This window comes from Festucalex cinctus, chromosome 1 (assembly GCF_051991245.1).
Source record: "Festucalex cinctus isolate MCC-2025b chromosome 1, RoL_Fcin_1.0, whole genome shotgun sequence".
Classification (NCBI taxonomy): domain Eukaryota; kingdom Metazoa; phylum Chordata; class Actinopteri; order Syngnathiformes; family Syngnathidae; genus Festucalex; species Festucalex cinctus.
Genome location: NC_135411.1, coordinates 35598894 through 35620907, shown reverse-complemented (window position 1 = coordinate 35620907; position 22014 = coordinate 35598894). Strand labels below are relative to the sequence as shown.

Genomic DNA, 22014 nt, shown 5'->3' with positions numbered 1-22014 from the left:
TTTTGGTGGAGAACCCCCCCGGTCCCCACCTTTTATTTATCTATCCATTTTCTTAACCGCTTACGTCTCACAAGGGTCGCGGGGGTGCTGGAGCCTATCCCAGCCAGCTTCGGGCAGTAGGCGGGGGACACCCTGAACTGGTTGCCAGCCAATCGCAGGGCACACAGAGACGAACAACCATCCACACTCACAAGCACACCTCGGGACAATTCGGAGTGCGCAATAGACTCCTTCAAAGTTTGTAAACAATTTAAAGCATGTGCGGTTCTAACTCCGGTCAGCATAATTTCACAGAAAGTTCACGTCGGAAAGGACGCGGAAAACGACCATTTGAGTTAATATGTGAGTAAACTGACTCCCCACGACCGTGACTGTTACTTTAAAAAGTTAACTCTGACTCATGGGCCAATATTTACTGACCCCTACGCACTCACGCACTAGATAGATGATTTAACGGGACTACCCACCATGCAATGGCCGGACATTTAAATCTACCTTATAGAAAAACTGAGCGTTTATACTGAAGATAAACTGAAGGCCTATAACTCATTACATGTCTACAACTAACTACGTCTTGAATGGACATGTCCAAGTCAACGACAGGAACAGAAGACGAGGATATACGAGGCATGTACCTCTCCTACAAAAATTTTACATGAAGTTATCGGAACCATTGTGGAGGCTTTCGCCTCGACAAAACTGAAACATACAGCTAACATTTGGTTAGCTAGCGGTTAGCATTCGCAATGTAAACACGGACTTTTTGTAAGTTCGTGCATGTAAAAATAATCCCACAAATAATGACTAATTTAAGTAATCTCAATCACAACTAAGTCATTGTCCAGGCTGAATGTGATAGTTAAATCTTACCTGATATGAAGTGTGCGCTGTAAACACGAGCATTGTTGATAATAGCCTCAGTCCAATCCTTTTGACTAATCACGTTTAACCACAGCCGTCTGCCATTACTTGACTGGCAGAGGCTGGGATGCGATAGAATTTCACGTTTTTGTTGGTGCTTTTACGGTTCTGGCAACCAAAAACACAACAAAATGACATTTTCTACAGACAACCAGCGTTGTTTACTTCTAGCGGTAAGTTGTTTTTGCCTCCGGTAAACACTGTGACATCATCGTCACGTAGGCCATGAAGGGGTCCATTAACCTGTCATGCATGTCTTTGGAATGTGGGAGGAGACCGGAGTACCCGGAGAAGACCCACACAGGCACGGGGAGAACATGTAAATGGTTAAATGGTTCAGGTCCTATTTGGAGGAAAGGAGTTACTTTGTGACTATTGGAAATTTTGCATCTGATCGAAAGGCCATGACATGTGGGGGTCAAGGGTCAGTCCTTGGACCCCTGTTGTTCAGTCTGTATATGTTACCTTTGGGTCAAATGCTTCAGAACGCCGATGTTGACTATCATAGTTATGCATATGACACACAACTGTATTTATCGATGTCCCCAAATGACAGCAGTTCTATTAACGTATTGTGTCATTCTCTAAGAAAAGAGGATTGCTGTTAAAAAACAGCTTGAGTCACTGTCTTTAGAAACTAAAGACCAAGTTCGAAATCTTGGGGTACTAATAGACTCAGATCTGACCTTCAGCAATCATATTAAATTCATCACTAAAACAGCCTTTTACCAGCTGAAAAACATCTCCAGACTGAAGGACTGCATGCTTCAAGCAGACCAAGAGAAGCTTATCCATGCTTTTATCTCCAGCAGACTAGATTACTGTAACGATCTTCTGACTGGACTCTCTCAAAAGAACATGAGACAATTGCAGCTCATTCAGAACGCTGCAGCTCGAGTTCTGACCAAAACAAAAAGATCAGAACATATTACTCCAGTACTTAAGGATTTACACTGGCTCCCTGTCAGCTGTAGAATCGATTTTAAAGTTCTGCTACTCGTCTATAAATCACTAAATGGTTTGGGTCCTGAATATATCCAAGAAATGCTGATTGAGTACAAACCCAGCAGGGCTCTGAGATCTACAGACTCGGGCCAACTAGTGGAACCCAGAGTTCGAAGCAAACATGGTGAAGCTGCATTTAGCTATTATGCTGCACACAGATGGAATAGGCTGCCAACAGAAGTGAAGTCAGCCCCGAGTGTAAATGCTTTCAAATCCAGGTTAAAAACTTTGCTTTTTTCTTATACCTTTGATTAGGGACTTTTAAACAGCTTTAAGTGTTTTTTATTATTTTAAAAATCCTTATGTTAAATGTTTTAAAGTTTGTTGAATAATGTTTTAAGATTATTGTATGTTCTTTTTAGTAAATTTTGTAACTTATTTTCATTTATTTTTCTTCCTCTGAATGTTAACTACTGTTTCTTGATGCTTATGTGTTGTCTTTCCTCGTGTAAAGCACATTGAGTTGCCTTGTGTATGAAATGTGCTATACAAATAAACTTGCCTTGCCTAACCAGTCATCCACCTTGCTGCCCACCTTTTATTTATTTATTTTTTAATATATGTTGGTGTGAGGAACGAGCTGAATGGTGGTTGGCGAATGGTTGGTGAAGAATGGTTAACGTTGTGTGATTGTGTATCAGTCTCACATTTGCGGTTTATATTTGCGCGTATATTTTTAGCTCCTTTGATAAATCCCGTGCATTTGGAGGTTTATGTACTTGTGAGTTCACTGTACAAAGTAGTCATGATTCAATTAGAACACAGCAGAAGTGGACAATCACCCCCATCCATCCATCCATTTTCTCAACCACTTGCTCCTCTCAAGGGTCGCGGGGGTGCTGGAGCCTATCCCAGCTGGCTTCAGGCAGTAGGCAGAGTGCACCCTGAATTGGTTGCCAGCCAATCAATATGTCATATCATCCAATACAAATTTATTGAACCACAAAAACATGGTGCGGTTGTCAGGGAAGAAGCGGATTGCCACACAGAGTAAATGGGTGACAAATGAGGAGAGAGTAAGTATATTCTGAAAGGTTTTGGCAATGATTCACTGATTGCTCCCATCCATTTCTGTGACTGAGACTCTCTGTGCTTTGCTTTCGAGCCAAAGGTACTGTATATTGAAATTCTAAATATGGCGTAGCTCAGTATCATGTATCATTGAAGCCTCAAAATTTTCCATAGTTGTGAATGTGAATGCTTGTTTGTCTTTTTGTACCCTATGAATGACTGGCGACCAGTCCAGGATGTATTTCGCCTCTTGCCCAGAGTCAGCGGGGACAGACTCCAGACTCCTGTGCGTTTTTATTTCCTGAGGGAGAGGCGTTTATTTCTTCAAGTGGACAAAAGCGCGACTAATTGAGAGCAGAGGCCTCTATTTTGAGGATTTACGGTAAGCCTGTGCTCAAGCAAGGCTCGGTGTGATAAATGTGAGATGGCGTCAAGCTTCTCAATGGTGAGAGAGTCCTTTGCTTCATCAGTGTCTGTGCGTTGTTGTTTTTTTTACCTGTTCTGAATGACTGAAGAAGGTTCAGCCAATCATTCTGTCTCGACTGAGCAAGGGAAGGTAGGAGGGGTGGGGGAGCTGTCAGCTGCTTGGGCTAACCGTCTAATAGGTTGCCATGCTGAAGTGACATTTCAAGTGTATGGACGCATTAGTCCTGAAATGGAAAAGAGGGATGAGTTAGAGAGAGAGAGAGAGAGAGAGAGAGAGAGATTGGATATGCAGAATGAATATTGTGAAGTCGGCAGAGCTTATCAATGCATCTGTCTCACCATCCTGCTCCAGAACACGCCTCCCCCTCAAGAAGAAAGACCATCATGGAGGAGGGTCTGCGTGAGCATCACGAAGTACGACGCCGAGGCGGAACACAAGGACATGAGTCAAGGTTAGAGCACGGCCGAGAATTGATGTGGAATTTTTTTGGGGTCTTTCCAGGCCGCATTTGATGGAACGAGTGCTCCAACTTCTGGGATAGCAATCGGTCAAGGTGACCTTGGTGTCCTCAGATGTACATGCACCTGCATCCATAGATACCAGACAAATCTGGTACAGTTATTTATAGGAAGTTTACCCCTCTGTGCAATCCAAGAGATGTGGTGGGATTATTAGAAAATGAAATTATTGTACCTCGTTCCTCTATAGGAACCATCTCCAAAGTTGAACCCTTGGGCCACTTTCTACCTGCCATACGTTTTATTGAACAAAAAATAAAAATTGGCAATGGAAGTGGCTCCTCTCATTTCCCTTAAATTCAGCGCAAAAAGTGGCCCATGGTTGACATGGCGGAAGCATAATAGGACTCACTAGAGTTCATGCAGGAAATCAACGCGTGCAAAGTACGTTTATAATTAGCGTGTAAAAGAAAATGCAATCGGTCTCCCAGAACGCCCAGCATGGTACTGCACAATCAGCCAAATTCCCAAACACACAACTGCACGAAAATCAAGATGTGGCAGTTTGGATGCTCGAGCGCACGTGTCAAGGTCAGATTTGTGAAATACATCACGCGAACAATCTTAAAAAGTAGCCACCTCAGCTCACCTCACCTTCAGCTTACTTAAGATTGCTCTTATTTGTGTTCAGAATGCCGAGATGTGATTTTGGGCGGATATATTCGAGGCCACCCCAAAATCATGAAACTTTTGCCTTAAAGTGAAGATGTATATCAACAATATGCTTATATGCAATGTTGCCTATCGCATATCTTAACTTACATTGATAGATTGTTTTTCCCCGCGCCCTCGCATAAAATAAAATGATGATGTGGAGTGTGGTCTGGTTGGCTCCTGACAATATAGAAATGATGCCATCATCACAGAAAGCAGCCAGGCCCTTTGCCAAAATTAATTTCTGCATGCCAGTGTTTGTGTAATAAAGCAACTGGTGCTTATGCTCCATCATGAATTGTCAATGATTGTTATAGGAAGAGCACACACAAACACAAACACGCAAACAGATACACAGAAGGTCCAACCCATCCATGATATCGTGATTGGCCAGACAGACAGACAGGCAGACAGAAAAACCGACGACCTCAAGAGGTTTTCAATTAATGGTCTCTGCTATGGAGGAGTTTTCGGGTCAAAAAATGCTACATCTATAAATACACAACGTACAATTATGAGAATAAAGTTTACATTTAATGAAAATTTAGTTCTAATTAGGCGTGTGGGGGCTCAAGATTTTACAATTCTAATTTCACGAGTCTTAAGTTATAATATATTACTAAGGCGAAAATTCGAAATATATCAAAATTAAGTTGTAATACTGGGGGAAAAAAAATTGTTATTCCAGAAAATAAAGTAGATTTTTGAAAATTATATACTTTATTGCAGTATTTATCATTTTAAAAATATATTTATGTTTTATTATATTTTTTCTCAAAATGCCTTCTTCCATGTAATTTTACAATTTATTTTCTGAATGGGCCATATACATCATATTTTGTTTTATTGTGTCCCATTATTGTGATTATTATTGAGTAAATTGGCTGGGGAAAATTTGCTAGCGCCTCCCAAATAACCAAATGTGGTTCTTTGACCTCTAAACGATGAACAATTTTCAGTGAGGCTTCTCTGACCTTGACTTGGTGTCATACTTGATAAGTCTGCACTGAGTTGTGAGCGACAGAGTGCGTATACTTCACTGTGTGCGTGTGAACGTGTGTTAATGCCTCCACGCTCTGCCAAACTTTGTTGTGTACAAGCGCGTGTTCACAGAGCACAGTCGCCGCACGTTCGCCGCGCGCATGTGCGTGGAGGCGATAAGCACCTGGGCCTGGAGGCGGCCTTCTGATTTCCCCTCACGTCCTTGGTAAAATCAGCCCAATCACTGCACTGTCATCTGCCTGCCACCAGGAAGAGGCCTGGCACGCATACTGACAAGCTCATTTGACTATCGCTGTTACACACTAACATGTGTGCGCAAGTTCACGCACCAAGGCCTTCAAAAAAAAAAAAAAAAAAAAAAACAAGAAACAAAAATAACCTCCCAAGTGGGATAAGGGAGGGAGAATCATACCTCACTTGCAAACCTGTTTATGGTGGAAATGGCGCCCCCTGGCTTATGAACCCTTTAACCCCTTGCTCATACAACTCGACCTTGCAGTGTGATTTTTTTTTTTTTTTGGTTTATTTCAAACAAATTCTACCTAATCTTATCATGTTGAGCATTTTCCCTGTAAAGTGAAAATATGTCTTGTAAATGTGACACATCACATAGAAGACAAACGTGAATGATGAAGAACATTGCCAAATACATCAAATGAGGCTTCAAAATGGTGAAAAATGAAGCACTTGTTTCTGTTCTCAAATATTGTAAGCGTGTTCACTGGATGCATTGAAACTACTCAAGCTCAACTGGCAACTGTTAATCAAATGTTCAACAAACTGGGAAAATGGCTGACTCTTATCTATTGCCTGGTTAAAGCCTGCATTGGCTGGAAAATATCCAAATGTGTTGTCACTGGGCTTTTCCACACACCGCAACAACAAGGCACTCTAAAAGGACCATGCAAGCCCAAAGCCCCAGTCCACATGCAGGCTGTCAAAAAAAAGAATCCCCCTTTCTCTACATGACATGCATACACTTGTGGTAAACAATGAGTCTCTCTACAGCTCAGACTTGTTCCCCACACCATCGCTCTTCTTCTGCCTTTCAATCTATGGCTGGCATGCACTCATGGCAATCCATGAGGCACTCTAAAACAGCCAGAAAGTATCCCGAAAATGAAATCTCTGAATTCTCGACATAGGGTCTTGAATGAGTTGATGAGTGTTAGTTGGCCGGTTTCGAACCTTCCTGAAGGTCAGAATGCTTCTGAAAACACAAACACACGCGTGCGCGCGCACATGGTGTGACATCCCCCTGACCTAAAAATGTCCCCTAAGTAACATCCGGCGAGAGAGGGGTGATGTTAGTGTTGATGACCCACAGTACTGAAGAGGCAGGATGTGTGTGCGTGTGTGTGTTTGTGTGTGAGCGCCAAAGAGGGAAGAAAACACGCAGAGCGTATGAATTCTGCATGCACTTGTGTTCTTGTGTGCGTTTGCGTGCACGCATGGTGGCAGAGTGCTGTTCTCCTGTCAGTGTGATTAGACGGCTGCATAAACATGGACGGAGGGAGGGGGGGGGGAGCGAGGTGGATGGTGGGGGGGGGGGGGGGGGGGGGCGAGACAGGGTGCGCGTGCATGTGTGTGCGTGTGATGAGGGAGTCTTTTAAGGCAGTGGACCTGGACTGTAACCCCCCCACGCCCTCCCCCCATCACACATCCACCCAAGGGCACTGTGAGGTCATTTCAGCCCTTGCGTCCCAGTCAGTTTTACACACACACACACACGCACACACCGAGACGCTGACATGACAGGAACGTGTGAAAGAGAGAGGGAGTGAGCACATTCTCTATGTGTGTATATGTTTGATGAAAGGTTTCCATGGCAACAGCGACACCGGAACTGCCTCCCTCTTCCGATCATGGACTCCTCATTTGCATATTCAAGTGCAACAGCGTTACAGTTGAATTACAGGCTGACATTGAATGGCTTAATCAATAGAGTGGTTGGAAAGGGAGGGTGGGTTGAGGGGTGGGGTTCGGGTACGTAATGGACGGATGGAAGTGGATCGGAGCGGAGGCGGGGCTGTATGGAGAGGAGGTGTGGCGAAAAGGAATGCAGGTGATGTAATGGGAATGATGTAATGGCTTATGTGTTCTGTTTTGTTTTTTTAGGGCATATTTTGTTCATTTCAACCTTAATTCTGCTGTTACTGGCCTGTCAATCACAAGGTAGGTCCGCCCACTTCTAGCATTGAAGCTAGTGATTGAGACACTTGACAAGAATTAGAAAGTCACATTTTATGGCAGTTCAGTTTTCATGGTTTCAAACATTATAATCACACGGACCTTTACTGCAGACTTACATAGCCGCAATAAACGTGAGCCAGGAGGAAAGTGTACGTAAAAGGCAGAGAATGTCCAAATGTCCAAGGTGACCCTGAGAGCTAAAAGAAGTCAGCAGGTTGTCGAGCATTCTCTCATCGGGCTCCAGTTCTCTTGAAAGCTTTTCTCTCAGAAATTGCAGCGGCTATTGAAATACTTAAATGCTTGACTGGCCTCAGCATCAAAATGAAGATGCGGCCATTTTCACACCTGTCCACGAAAAATAGGGCCAAGAAGTCACCAGGTTCCAGAGCCTTCTGTATTTGGCCTCCAGTTGGACAGGGGGGGTCAAACTCATTTTTGTCGCAGGCCACGTTGTCGTGACGGTGAAACCAAATTTATGTTTAATTGTCTCATAGTCTTACTTGCACATTAGAAATTGATGGATTGGTACTTAGAAATCAGAATAATAGCTCAGTTAGTGTAAAATTGTTAAAAAAAAATATCGCAAAATGTCAACGTTATTTATTATACGTGATAGTTTGAAATTTTGGTACAAATTTTAGCAAGGGTCATAGAATTTGATTTGCTTTCGCGGGCCACATCAATGATGTTGCGGGCCAGATCTGGCTCGTGTTTCACACCTGCGCAGTAGAAAATGAGAGTGGATATGCCGATTGAAATGCTGAAATATCAATTTGATGTCTACACTCCCATTTGGTTAAGCCACAACACAACAACTCGTCTCTCACCCTGCCACACGCACTTACATGTGGATTTTGGCCTGTTTTCTCCCTTTTTCTCAGTACGAACATGATGGAAGTTGATAAGAGGAAAGTTTTTGACTGACAACAAAAACAACAACAGCCGGGACCCACTTTCGTGCTCTCTTCCTGCTTCAGCATCAACATGCCACCGGGAAGAGGAACCAATCCCGCTTTTATTATGATGAGTGACTCTAAGGAAGGTGTGCGTCTTACAGCGCAAATTGCTTTTGCATAATGAGAGGAAGCTGCAAAAGGCTTACGGTGCAAGAGGAGGAAGTCTGCATAAAGACAGAGGACAGGCCGAGGTTGCTGACTGGGCTTTCTGCTGTTTTGGGATTAACGGCATGTTGCGATACAAAACGCTGGGCGTGCGTGCGTGCGTGCGTCCTCCGCGAGCGTGCGCCGACCGACTTGTCGGCGTTTGGCGCAGTGGCGTGACAGAATGGCGAACCCGAGACTGTTTTGCTGTGACAATGAAGGCCCAGTGGTCACAGGAGGGATGGAGGGAGGAGGAGGATGTGGAGGGAAGGAGGGAGTCTGCCGGAGAAATCGGTGATGGGGAAAATGGATGGAAGGAGGAAGGGGAGGTAAGGGGGGGTCACTAATGGCCCGAAGACACAGCTGGCTGCAGACACCCAAGGACAGACAGACAGAATGTGTGTGTGTTTGTGTGTGTGTGAGAATGATAAAAATAGAGGGAGAAAGAGGGTGCAAGAGAGGCGTCTCGTCGTCGCGAGTGACGAGGGAGGGTGGGAAGGTTATTTTCTTGTCAGGCCTTCTACGCCGCACACGCACGCACGCACGCACGCACAAAGACAGACAGGCAAACACAAACACGCACAGACGCGGCTGCCTCGCATGTCAATGAATTATCCATGCAACAACGGCGCCTCCTCACATTAATGAACATAAACGAGGGGACAAAGGAGGAGCTAGAGGCAAACCACATTTTATTCACTTGATTGCCTTCACTTTTTGTTATATACACTTGAATTGTTGCACTTGTTAGAGGTAAACTTATAGGTTCAGTTTTAGCAGGACTGCTACAGCAGTTGTGCGGCTACACATTCAACAACAACAACAACAACACAATAACAACAATAATACAGAGACTTTTATACATATGATTGTACACAGTAAATTCTGTAAATCTGACTGATTTAGAGAGGGATTAAATAAACTCAGTTTTCGAGTAGGCTATGATTTACACTAGAAAGAGAGTAAAATAAAATACTGAAAAAAAAAAAATCAAATAAAAGTCACTCAAGGGTTGAGGAATGAACTCACACCCATCAGCTTGGTAGACTGCCACACTACCACCTGAGCTATGCCCCTTCTACTGTTTGCTTATCTCCAAGAGCCCAAATACCTCGTTTTTGGTCTCTGCGGACGATTCAATGGAATCATGTAATCAGCTGCAGCTGACACGAGCGATATACTAACGGGAAGCAGGAGGTGTGTGGCTCAGGGAGTAGCCTCGGCTGTCTCCCAAGCTGAAGGTCATAAATTTGTTCCTTCACCCTTGAGTCACTTTTATTTATTTTTTATTTTTTCCAATTCTTTATTTTACTCTCTTACAAGTGTAAATATTACGCCAAAACTGAGTCTATTTGGTTCCACTCTGAATAGGGTCAAATTTACTCTACAGAATTTACTGTGTATGTATTCTTGCTCAATACGTAATGTACTTCTTTGAAATAAGAAAATTGACTACCTCTAACATTGTATTTTCTTTAAACATCCAGTCACAACATAAGCCAATCAGTTGTAAAGAATTAAATCGTTTTTGCGTCAGTTCAATTGACATTGCGCTGCTCTTCTGTTGTTTGCGACTTGGCCACCTGGGGGCAGTATAATACAGACATGGAGAAACAAACACAGTAGAGTTCCATAAGTGACTCGATAAACTGTAAAAGTATTTGTCATTTTTTTGTAGAGGATAAAGAATACATGCTTATGAGGCATCATTTTGCTTATTGGTTAGGAGAAATGAAGTTGTTCTAAAGCTTCATATTGGGCTAATTTTGAACCTTTATAAATATAAATATATATTTATATCATTGCTTAACATATTGTATTGTACATTGTTGTTTTTTTAACCATTATTTGAGGCAATACAGAATTTTTGTGGCGATAAAATAATTTTATGGAACTAAAGTCAAAATGTAAATAATAACAGAATCTTAGGAGAGAAAACATTTTCTCTTAACATTTTACACTCTTTCCAACATGGCCCTAATATGACATCATACGTTGCTCTAAAAAAAAAGAAGATAATTTTCAAGAAAGACCTCTCTAAACAATATAATAATAACAATAATCTTCCCTTGAAATTGCATGAAATTAATGGCATTTCTCTGTTCTTTGAATTTCCAATTTCTACGTCTTGATTGTAAAACAGCCACAAGAGGGCAGCCGAGGCCCTTGAATACCTTGAAATAATGCTGCCTTCATGTGGTATCGTAATTATTAGGGGTGTGCCAAAAAATCAATTCATAAAAGAATTGAGATTCTCATTTATTAATCAAATCAAATCGATATTAATATCCAAAAATCGATTTTATTTAAATTGGAAACGAAGAAGAAGGGGAAAAGGCAGTTGTAGCCCACATGCTGTTTTTGTGGAACAAGGCACTTACAATACAAAATTAATACATGTTTAAACAAAAAACAAAAAAACAAAAAAAGACACTTTAATGTAATTTTGTCTTGCAAGCCAGACTGGAGTAGATCATGACAATGTTGTGCATATCTGTAAATTGAAGCAGAAATCATTTGTCAATCAAATAATTTTGAATCGAAAATCCTTTGAATCGAGAATCGAAAATCGATTCTGACCCAAAAATCGTAATCGAATCGAATCGTGAGACAGGCAAAGATTCCCAGCCCTAGTAATTATGGTAAATACCTCATGTCGAGTAGAAAATTGCACGTGCCCCCTCATGTCGTATTTTCTACTGGAGAACTGGGAATTTATTTTGATACCCGAGTTTCGGAGTTGAGTGAACTTTTCAATTTTCAACATGGCAGAAAGCGCACAAAGATTTGCGAATGGCAAGAAATGTTAACACTTCTAAGGGCGTTAACGTCTGTTAGCACAGCAGGCTGTTTTAGAATCTACACAATTACGTTTCGCACACAATTTTGCTATAACAACAAAATCACATGAACAGAACTTGGTCGTAATTAGGAATTTCCGAGTGGTAACGTCCATCTTTCCCATAGCACATGAAGGCAGGGTAAGTCCGGCTGTACTTGCCCATCCCTATTTTGTTATTGTTTGTTATCTTGTGCTTTGCACATTAATGTTGTTTATACGTAATGCAATTATTTTCTAAAATCGGTTTATCCCCAAAACATTCAACATTCAAAAGTATATCGTCCATGATCCAGATTATGAATATATTAAGAGTAAGATTATGCACCCCATCCTGCACCCTCACTACATTACCCACAAGCCCCAGCATCCCTGCACCATTAGCGCCTCAGCTGTTAACCTTGACGATGACATCATGCATGTTGAATAGTGGAGCAACGGCCGAAGGTGTGTGTGGGGGTGCGTGCGTTTGTGTTAACGCTCGAGGATGTGAGCATTTGAATGAGACAGGAATTTGCCATCATGTGTCATCCTCCGTGCGAGCCAGAGGGGCGGAGAGAGGAAAGAACGATTAAAAGAAAAGAAAAGAACAGAGCCGCTAATGAAGTGCAGAAAAAGAGGATGGAGGTGCAGGAGGAGGGGGGGGGGCGGGGTTTTCGGATGCGGAAAAGGGGGAGACGATGCGGGATGAAGTTGGGGCGATGTGGGGGGAAGACGGAAGAGGAAATTGGAGGAGAGGAGCCGGGCGAGAGGCGCTACGGTTTGGATGTTGACAGCGTGTTGGAGGATGGATGGATGATGAAAGTGTGAGAGTGGAGGAAGCGCGTGACACAAAGAGGAGGAGGAAAGTCACGGCGTGAAGGAAGTAAAGAAGGATGTGTACATGAAATCAAGAGAATGGAAAAGAGACTGAGAGAAGGAAGTGCAAGCATCGTGTTTCCGCTTCATCACGTCTTATACCATAATTAGCAAATGAATGAAAATCTAAAGTCACAATTCTCTTAATGAACCTGCTTGTTTGTTTGATGGTCTGAAGAATGACATCAAAGGTTAAGATATAGTTGCAAAGGGTTGCAAAGATTTCATGTAATTATCATGTAAGATCAGACAGTGAAACATCAACATATTCAAATTGCTACAACTATTACATTCGGACATTTTTGTAATAGTTTTATTTTCTTTTAGCAAGCACAATAGAACTCTATAATAGTGTACTGTACTTGTAATAACATCATAATAAAGTAACTAAGTAAAATGCAAAGAATTAAACAGCTTTTGCATCATGATTCATTCATCTGCACAACTTTGCCACATTATCCGTTTGATTTTCACTTCTAATGGACTCAGTAAACTGCAGTAATGTTAGTTATTTTTAATAGAGGATAAAGAATATGTCTGACTATTGTCTACATGTGTCGCTGCATTCTTTGTCTTTCACCATAACATAGACGATAGTATTTCTTCCAATATTGTGTTAGCAATTAAGTTTGCAGACTAAAGGCAAAACAATGTGGTTATTTTAAAGAAACAATGTCCAATCCTCTTTGTTTTATGTTTAGTTTGACAGTAAACTGGAAGTGACATGGTGAAATAAAATGTAAATTAAATTATTTCGAATCAGAGAATACGATAAACAATTAATACATTTGCACAAAATTGTATTTTATTGTGTCAATTAATAATGAGCATCATCATTATCGAATGAGATCCAATACAAATTGTGTTTTATGAAGCTAGTAATAAGAAATAATACATAATGAATTCAATATCTAAATAAAATTATACCAATTATTGTAAAATAAATTTGTTTAATGAAGTTTCGTACCTGAACCTGAACATTATTATCTAGCAAATAGGGTCATTTAGAAAGAGATTTTTTTTTAGCTATTGCATTTAAACCTATCCCATCAATATAACGTCTTCCCAATTATACATCTGATGCACATGCTTTATTGAGCTACGCGTGTGCTCAGAGTGTGTTTAGCGTGAACTTTATGCGCACGCTTACACGTGTGCGCGCGTGTACGTGGGATGGTGAGTGTCAGTGCACATAAATAAACGTGGCCAGGGAGATAGCCCAGGGTTTGTTGACGGCCCCGATGTTTAAAAGTGCGCCGCGGCTCCGCTCGGCAAAGCTGGTGACTCATGCTCTTACACAAGCTAACATGCTAACAGCCTCACTGGGTCAACACCAATGTGTTAGCACTTTCAGCCTAACTCAACTTAGTAACAAAAAAAAGTGAATTGTTGATAATTCAGAGTGACACTTCATACAGGCAGACAAAGATTTAAAAAAATTAAATAAAAAAACTTTCTGGCCTCCTTTTACCACCAGTCGTTGCAGTTATACAGACCATCACTACTATACAAAGATGCAAAATACAAGCGCACAACTAACTGGGATAGATCAGAGTCAATATTTTTCTGATGACATGACAAAAACTGAAAGCATTAAAGTATAAAGGTGTTGATTATTCATTATAAGGCTACAAAGCGCCCCCTGGCAGCCAACCAGGATATTTCCCGCTCGTCCCGCCGGGCCAGACAGGGCCTGGTGCAGCCAAGAGAAGCGTTTCCAAATAAAGAGAATGGACTGTTGGAAATAAATGAATACAATTTCATGCAATTTATGCAATATTTGAATATAGGTTGTCAATAGCGGTGAGTTCTGAGAGCGATTGGGACCGATTTAGATAGTACAGCAGCTCTGACAACAAACCTAAAAAAAAACTTACTGCACATTTTACTATATAACTTCAAATAGAGATGTTATTGCAATATACAGTGATGCCTTGAAATTGGAATTTTTACTTCCTCGATTAAGCTTAATTGTAACTCAAGACTCTCATATCTTATTTAATCATCTTACCACATTGAATAGAATGGAATCTGTTAAACTGTTCCAGCATCCCCAGTAAAATATTTTTGAAGAGTCATAAAAGCTGAACGCTATTCTTAAACCTATCCATGCCATTTCCTACTATGGGTTAGCATTAAGCTAGCAGATGTGACGGCAAAGTTATGTGTCGTATCTCAAGGCACCACTGTGGTTACATGCCGATTTCCACAACGTGCTGTTATAGTACTGCATTTAGTTGAATTGATTTAGAAGGTTTTAAATATCCCAGTTTTCTGGAACGCGACATTATCCAGCTAAGCCGAAGCATTTTCTTTGTGACGCCGTTATTATCCAGGTGTGCCACGTGATGTTTGACTCGCAGAGATCTCATTACTGATCTCGCCGGCCTTACAAAACCTCGTCAGCCGTTCTCCTCCCTCTCCATCCATCCATCTTGTCCTCCATCTCTCTCTTGTCTCGTTCATCTCTCCCTTCTTAACCCGTCTATCCATCTATTTGGTATGCATTGCTGCGTCGCTCCTGGCTGCAGGTGAGACCTGATGATTATGTATGAGTCCCCTCCGAGTGGATGTGTGTGCGCGCACTTTAGTCGTCATGGATTAGTGAACATATGTGGGCGAAGGGTGCGTATGCGTGGAAAATCGAGATTGTGCGTTAAGGGAGAATTGGTGGAACTTGACCTGGAATGCACAAGCAGGAACAAACAAGGGAGAAATTGTCAAGTGGAAACACACATGTAGTGGGCGTGTCTTCTATCTTATCACGCCCCACAATCTACTCCTTCTGGTGTGCTCCCTTTGGCCACCAAGGGGCAGTATAACCCAGACATACAGGCACAAAAGAAGAGTTTCACAACTAAGTGACTCAATAAGCTGAGTCACCGAGTCCGCACTGACTTCACAGGACAATAAAATGACACCAGATCCACCAACTATCGTGTGTAAGTCAATACTGAATCCTAAAATAAAACGGGTGCCAACGCTTTGAAATTGAGCAAACAAATGCCCTCGGCCACTGTTTGCGGAACTGCGCTCTGCAGAAAAACTTTCTTTTCTGCTGTGAAAACGTACGCTCGCCCCCAACCTAAGAACATGAAAGCAGACTTGCCTCGCAGCTCCATAATTGCCGATATCAAATTGGAATTGGATTAAGAAATTAAGCTTCTCCTTCCCCTGAGCCTCAGGTGACCATTTCCTGCGTGGATGCGCGCGTGTGCGTTCCCATCCAGGCCACACCGACGAGCTCGGTCGTCCGATAGACATCAGAGAGGTCATTAGCAACCCGGCCGTGTCTCCGCTACCCCCCGCCTCGTTTCCAGGCATGAGAACAGTAGCAATTAACCGCGTGACGATTGCAGCCCGCGTGAGGCTGGCGCACCTTTGGTGCTCCAGATCGCCAGCCAACATGGAGTCCGCCGCTGACGTCTTTGCTGCCGCTTGTTTGTGTTTTTGCCTCCTGTGCAGCGAAAGCTTTGGTTAATTCAGTACAGCTCAGCGTGTGATGAGCGGCTCGCTTTGTACTGTGTGTGTGTGTGTGTGTACGGGGAGACATGCTAATATAGGTCAGCCTACAAAACAAAAATAAACCAAAAGCGAATGTGAAACTCAAGGCCCGGGGGCCAAATCTGGCCCGTCACGTCATTTTTTTGTGGGCCACTGAAGCAAATAAATTGTTTACTTCATATTTCAGTGAATGGTTTGGTCCATAATATGTCAGAAAAGCGACTAAAATGTTGATCACTGTTTTCCATGTTTGCAAACGTCTCATTTGGAAGAGAGAGAAAAAACATTTTAATGGAGGACTACAGCAATAAACTCTATTCATAACGTTATATGTCCCTGAGACAGAAAAGCGAAGCGTGGAGAGTCTCCGTCGCACCAAAAATGACATTTCCATGTACAAAACATCCACCCAGCCACTGTCGAGCTGTACAGAAAGAATCAATACAGTACTACATATATTGTGTTTGACTAAAATATCAAATTTGAGATGTACCTGAGGCTAAAAAGTGAGGCGTGGAGAGTCTTTGTTGGATTGAATACACAAGTGCATTCAATGAATGCGGCGGGATCACTGCCAACACTGCTATATTTTAATGTTGATTATGATGGTGGCACTTGAAGAGCTCCGTATCCTTTTAGGTGCTACTAAAAATGTTGAGAATCACTGATTTAGCCATTAGTACTGTCATTTTTCTTACCTACAAAAGTGTTATTTTCCTTAGGGATGTCTCAATTAACATGTTAAATTCTGCTTGTTGGCCTTGTCTGGCATCCGAAGACCAGAGAGCAATTGTTACCACCCCTCCTCGTGACCAGCACGCTGCCCTATTGTTGAAGGCAGTCAGTTGGTCGGCATGCCCACGGTAGCACAAGTTGGCATCTGGCCTGCGCCCGCTTTCGCATCGCACGAGCAGAGCAGCCCTTCGTTCACTTCCCTTGGCTGGCTGGCTGTGCGGCACGGCACGGTTGCTATGGAAGCTAATTCACAAGCGGCAAGCTTACTTCGCGTCCGTTGCACGGAGGCAGTCAAGCAAAACACGCACACGCTTCCACACGGGCGGGCACACGCGTATACTGTCGGCATGCAGCCTAGCAACAGCAGCGCTGAATATGGGATGGCGCTAATGCGCGTCAAACGTTTGGCACATCCGACCAAACAACTCGGGGGTGGGGGAGTGCGGAGTAAAGCGAGTCCGTTATTGTGCCTCAAGGTCACTTAACAAGTACGCTAGTAGACTCATTTTAGGTCTCTAAAGTACCATTTCCCAAAAAGCACGGAAAAGTCTAGTGTCAAGTATACAGCAAAAATCAACCCAGTCACTCTAAGATTTTTAAAGGTTTTTTTTTGTTTGTTTTTTTTTAAGATTATTTTGGTCTTGTGTTTGGATGATGTAAGCACAGTAAGGCGCATTTCGCTACAAGTGTTGTCACAGACTGTTTGTTGTTGTATTCTTTAGTTCTGTCTGCCTCTTCTTGTGATATCCTCATGTCACCTCTTGTGTTACGTAACTTCAGCAGGTGTTTGAAGACGCAGCGGCGGCGAGTAGGCGCAAAACTTTTCTTTGAAGTCCATGTTGAAACTCCGGTACAACCATGAGCTGTCATGCAATGGCGTGTACATAACAAATCATCTTTTCCCATTGAAAAGAATGGAAAAGCCATGAATTCATTCCAGTCTCACTCCAAAAACAACAAACATGTTTGTAATGTGTTTTTTAAATAAGAAAACTAGCACTCTATATAATTGTAATTAAAATGTGCGGCGGCACAGGGCACCATTCAAGCAAGGCCTGCCCTGCCCTCACTTTCCAATCTTCCATGGCTTGAAAAAAATAGACGCATCACATACTGCCAATGCCTCCAGTCTTGGTTTTAAAAGGAATTGTCATCGGTTAAGTCCTTCACAAAGAAGCCATAGTTGAAAACAGCTGATTCCTGGTCTCTCTCAGTCCAAACAAAGCTTGTTGTCTCTAGTGAAGGTACATTTCTCAGCATCATCTTGTTCATTACTCCCTAATGAGACACATTTGATCAGCAACTCTTCATTAAGCTAAGATGGCCCTAAACACCGCTGGATGCCATTTTTTTGGGTTGTTTTTTTCATCTACTAACAGCGCCATTCCAAAGTGGCAGCGCTGTCATTCCCAGTCAGCTTTTTAAGGAAGGATAAGCAAAGGAGAGAAAGGAAAAAGAAAGCCCACTCCAGTTCAAAACAAAACGATGACGCAGACTTGACTTTGTCCCCGCAAAGTGAGGCCTACCTGGAAGACGCTAGAATTACACAGGCGATATTCATTTCGCCTTGGCCACTTTGTGGCATCCTCCCAGCCAGCACGAAGCAACACCAATCAAACAAGCCGCACGCTCTAAGATGCATACAGATGAGATTCTGCTTCCTTCCTTCGTCACTTTCTGTCAACGCTTCCCTCCATCCTCTCCTAACCCCCCATGAAAACAACCACCAAATATGTCTTTGCATATATATCCTTCCATTTCCTCACTTCTCCCACTACATGTTTACAAAGTGGCACAATCCATGAAGGCCATGTCATGTGACCCAGGTGCACTGGCCACATTCATTAGTGACTGCGGCGGTGTGTGTATGTGTGATTTCATCACAATGCTGCTGTGTTCCAGTGGTTTCCTTCAACGCCGCTTGAGTCCATTCTGCTTGTCTTTAATGAGGGACAAACATTCTCCCCACGTCACCTCTCTTATGGCACTGCAAAGCCACCCCCACCACCTGTCCTTGCTAAAGCACAAACTGATTTAAAAAAAAAAAAAAAAAAAAAAGTCAAGATGACGCTTGCATGAGCACAATCACGTGGCCACCCAAAAAAAAAACCAAAGAAGATGGATGACGGGGGTTTGGTAATTATTTAGCCTGTCTCCTTTCTGTGACAGAAAGGTGAGGAAAGTTAAACAAGGGAAGCGAGGCCAGCAAATGCCAATTTCAAGTGCCCTTTACTGATCATTACACACTCACACACACACATGCAACACCGATGGAAAAAGCTGTTTAATGGGCCTGTGCTGAAAACTTCACGCCATTTTTGACCCCCTCACGGCTCAAGAACACTCTAAAATCAGATTGTTCAAATCTACCAAAAAAAGGGTTGAATTTGACCAATCTAGCTGGTAGTTATGTGTCCGGCAGATCCTTTGGTTAAAACAACCACTCTGGAATGGGTGTTTCCAACCAATATATATTCGTGATTGGGCCAACCAACACAAATTGGTCATTCTGACCATGAGATTGGTTAATCTGTGTTAGACACACATTTCCATTTTTAAACACTATTTTTTTTAATATAAATAAAATAATACAATAAATTCATACAAATAATATATTTCCAAGTCTAGTCTTAATTTCTATTGTAACCAATTTCATTGGTTGTTTGGCTAACCAATAACCAATTGGTCTGTCCATAACCAAGCAGAATGATCAATGTCTGACCAATCGATTGGTTAATCAAGCCAATATGAGCTTAACCACTAGATTGGTAGTTTTTTTTAGCCAATCCATTTTAGAGTGAAGTTATTGCATTGATGTGAGTGAAATCATCGCGGTGAAAAGCAGAGCTCACTTTAAGCTGCTTGCCTCGTCCAACCGTTTGCATGATAATCAGCTTCCTTTCATTGTGTTGCATCATGCGGGAAACCCACTTTTACACACAAGGGATGAAGATGAAAACTTCTGAGAGAAGGTTCACACACATACACACGCACAAAACAGCAAGAAAGTTGAGTCAGCACTAAATCCGCGAGCATCTAAAAACATCACCAGCAAAAGTGCGATTGAGATCAGTTAAGGCAAAGAGGGCCCATAGCTTGTCTTTTGTGTGTGTGTGTGTGTGTGTGTGTGTGTGTGTGTGGGGGGGGGGGGGTCTCATCCTCCGTTCATACATTCTTCTGCCCTTCACCTCTTATCCCTCAGCCTCTCTTGCTCCCTCACACTCTCACTCGTACACTTTTGCTCATATGTCACTATCTTGAAAAGCACACACTCTCAGTGCAATTTCTGTCCTTACCTCACAACACGCTAAAAGGACGCACAAAAGTGCGCTCCGTGAACGTCACAATTTCTACACGTCCCTCCCTCTCTCAATGTCCCCGGGGTGAGCGAGGATGTCGGTAGCATCCGTTCAAGTCAGCGGTGACACTGCAGTCTTACTTTTAATGGCACAACTGCCATGCACACGCAGTCACACAGTCACACGCGCACTTTAGGACCGACATGCAGCAACAACACTACTAAAAAAAAATTAAAAAAAATGCAGTTGACAGAAATATGCATTTCCGGTTGATGCCGGAAAAGTCATTCTAAACAATTCACAATAACAAATTCAGCGTCATTGGATTTTGCGTGTTTACATTTGTGTGTGTGCTCTTATGCAATGGGCAGAATAAACAGCGAACTATGACACATGGCTGCTCTGATAATGTTCTATTTTGGCAACGAGGGGTAAGCATGCAGATCAAACGCCAAAGTTGAAAGCCACGCGCGTCGCTTCTTCTACGTGACATCGGAAGAAAGCAGTGAAGAAAATGAGGGAGCCGTGACGTGACGGACACCGGCTGTCCTCTACGCACCCACGCGCTCACACGTACGAGTTTCCACCTGTGTGGTCCACACGGGAGGGGAGCTGATGATGAATGGGGGGGAGAAGAAATAGAAGAAGAAGAAGAAGGAGGAAGCGTACGTGCTACCTGTTAGCGGTGAGCCGTGGTCTCCGGTGCGCTTCTTTCCGTGTCCGCTCGTCCTCTGCCGAGGCTGCGATGAGCTGAGCCGAGCGTCAAGCGGCGAAGCCTGCGTTCGCCTTCTACTGCCGAGGCTGCAAATGGCAACCCGGCTCCCTCGCAGTGGCAGCCTCTCCCACTCTCTCTCTCTCTCTCTCTCTCTCTCTCTCTCTCTCTCTCTCTCTCTCTCTCTCTCTCTCTCTAATTAGGTAACCATCCAATTGTTTCAAAATTTTTAAGCGAATTTACTGACAATGTTCAAAAAGTATATGCGACTTATGCCCGTTTCCATCTATTCTTCTTTTGCAAATATTGAGAAGGGACTCCGCAGCTGTAGGTGGCGCTAGACACCATAGAGATGTGATCCCCATCTCTATGCCTGACATTCATCTCGCAAGAAGAAGAACAGGAAGCAACTGAGCCGTGCGAAAGTGTCGTATGAGTTTGCTTTTGTAGATTTCTTGATAAACCGTATAGTGTTTCTTTGCCGTTTTCTATCTAAAATTGCATTAATATTCGCTTCTTTCATTAATTCCAAAAAGTTTCGGCGTCCCCCCCTGGCCTATAGACATACCTTACTTATCGTCCGCCATTGCTTTGAGACTACAAACGTACGTGTAACGTAATCTCTGGTCAAAATGTGCAACGTGTGTCCGTTCTTGTCGGCGTTTATTTGCAAAACCTGTTTCCATAGCCAAAATTCGCATTTTCCTTTTTTCAATCCGCTTCAAAATCCATCCCCTCCAAGCGTACAAGATTTTTTTTTTTTTTTTCGAATTTATAGCATTTCCATTCAATTTTTTTCACATTTCTTGAAAATTGGAAGAATACAAATGGCTTGATGGAAACCTGACTTCTGTCTTTCTGTCTGTCTCTCTCTTTCTTTGTGTCTATATTTCTGTTTCTCTCTGTGTGTATCTCTTCCATTCTCCTTCTTCTACGCTCTCTATCTGTGGTCATCTCCCTTCTGTGAGGTTGTGGGTTCAATCCTCACCCCTAGCAACCATGTTGAAGTATCCTTGAGCAAGACACTGAACCCCCGTTTGCTCCCAGTGGACCTTCCAGTGCCCTGTGTGGCAGCAGTTGACCACTGGTGTGTGAATGGGTGAACGTGAGGCTATGTAAATTGCCATATCTAAATAGCAGCTCATTCCATTCCAATCTCTTTCCTCACTCTCTCTCTTTACCTATTTACCTATTTTCCTCTCTTTCCTGATGCTCTCCATGATCAACCCACCCCCC

At 42.8% G+C, this 22014-nt stretch overlaps 1 protein-coding gene across 2 annotated transcripts in view; it reads right to left on the bottom strand.

The window, feature by feature from the left end:
• Positions 1-20906, bottom strand: part of rai1 (retinoic acid induced 1) — a 74544-nt gene extending 53638 nt beyond the window's left edge. For both annotated transcript variants that reach the window (XM_077532520.1, XM_077532530.1), the window contains exon 1: positions 20743-20906. The gene's annotated coding sequence lies outside the window, so the exon portion shown is untranslated. The remainder of the gene's footprint in view (positions 1-20742) is intronic.
• Between the last annotated feature and the right edge of the window lie 1108 nt (positions 20907-22014).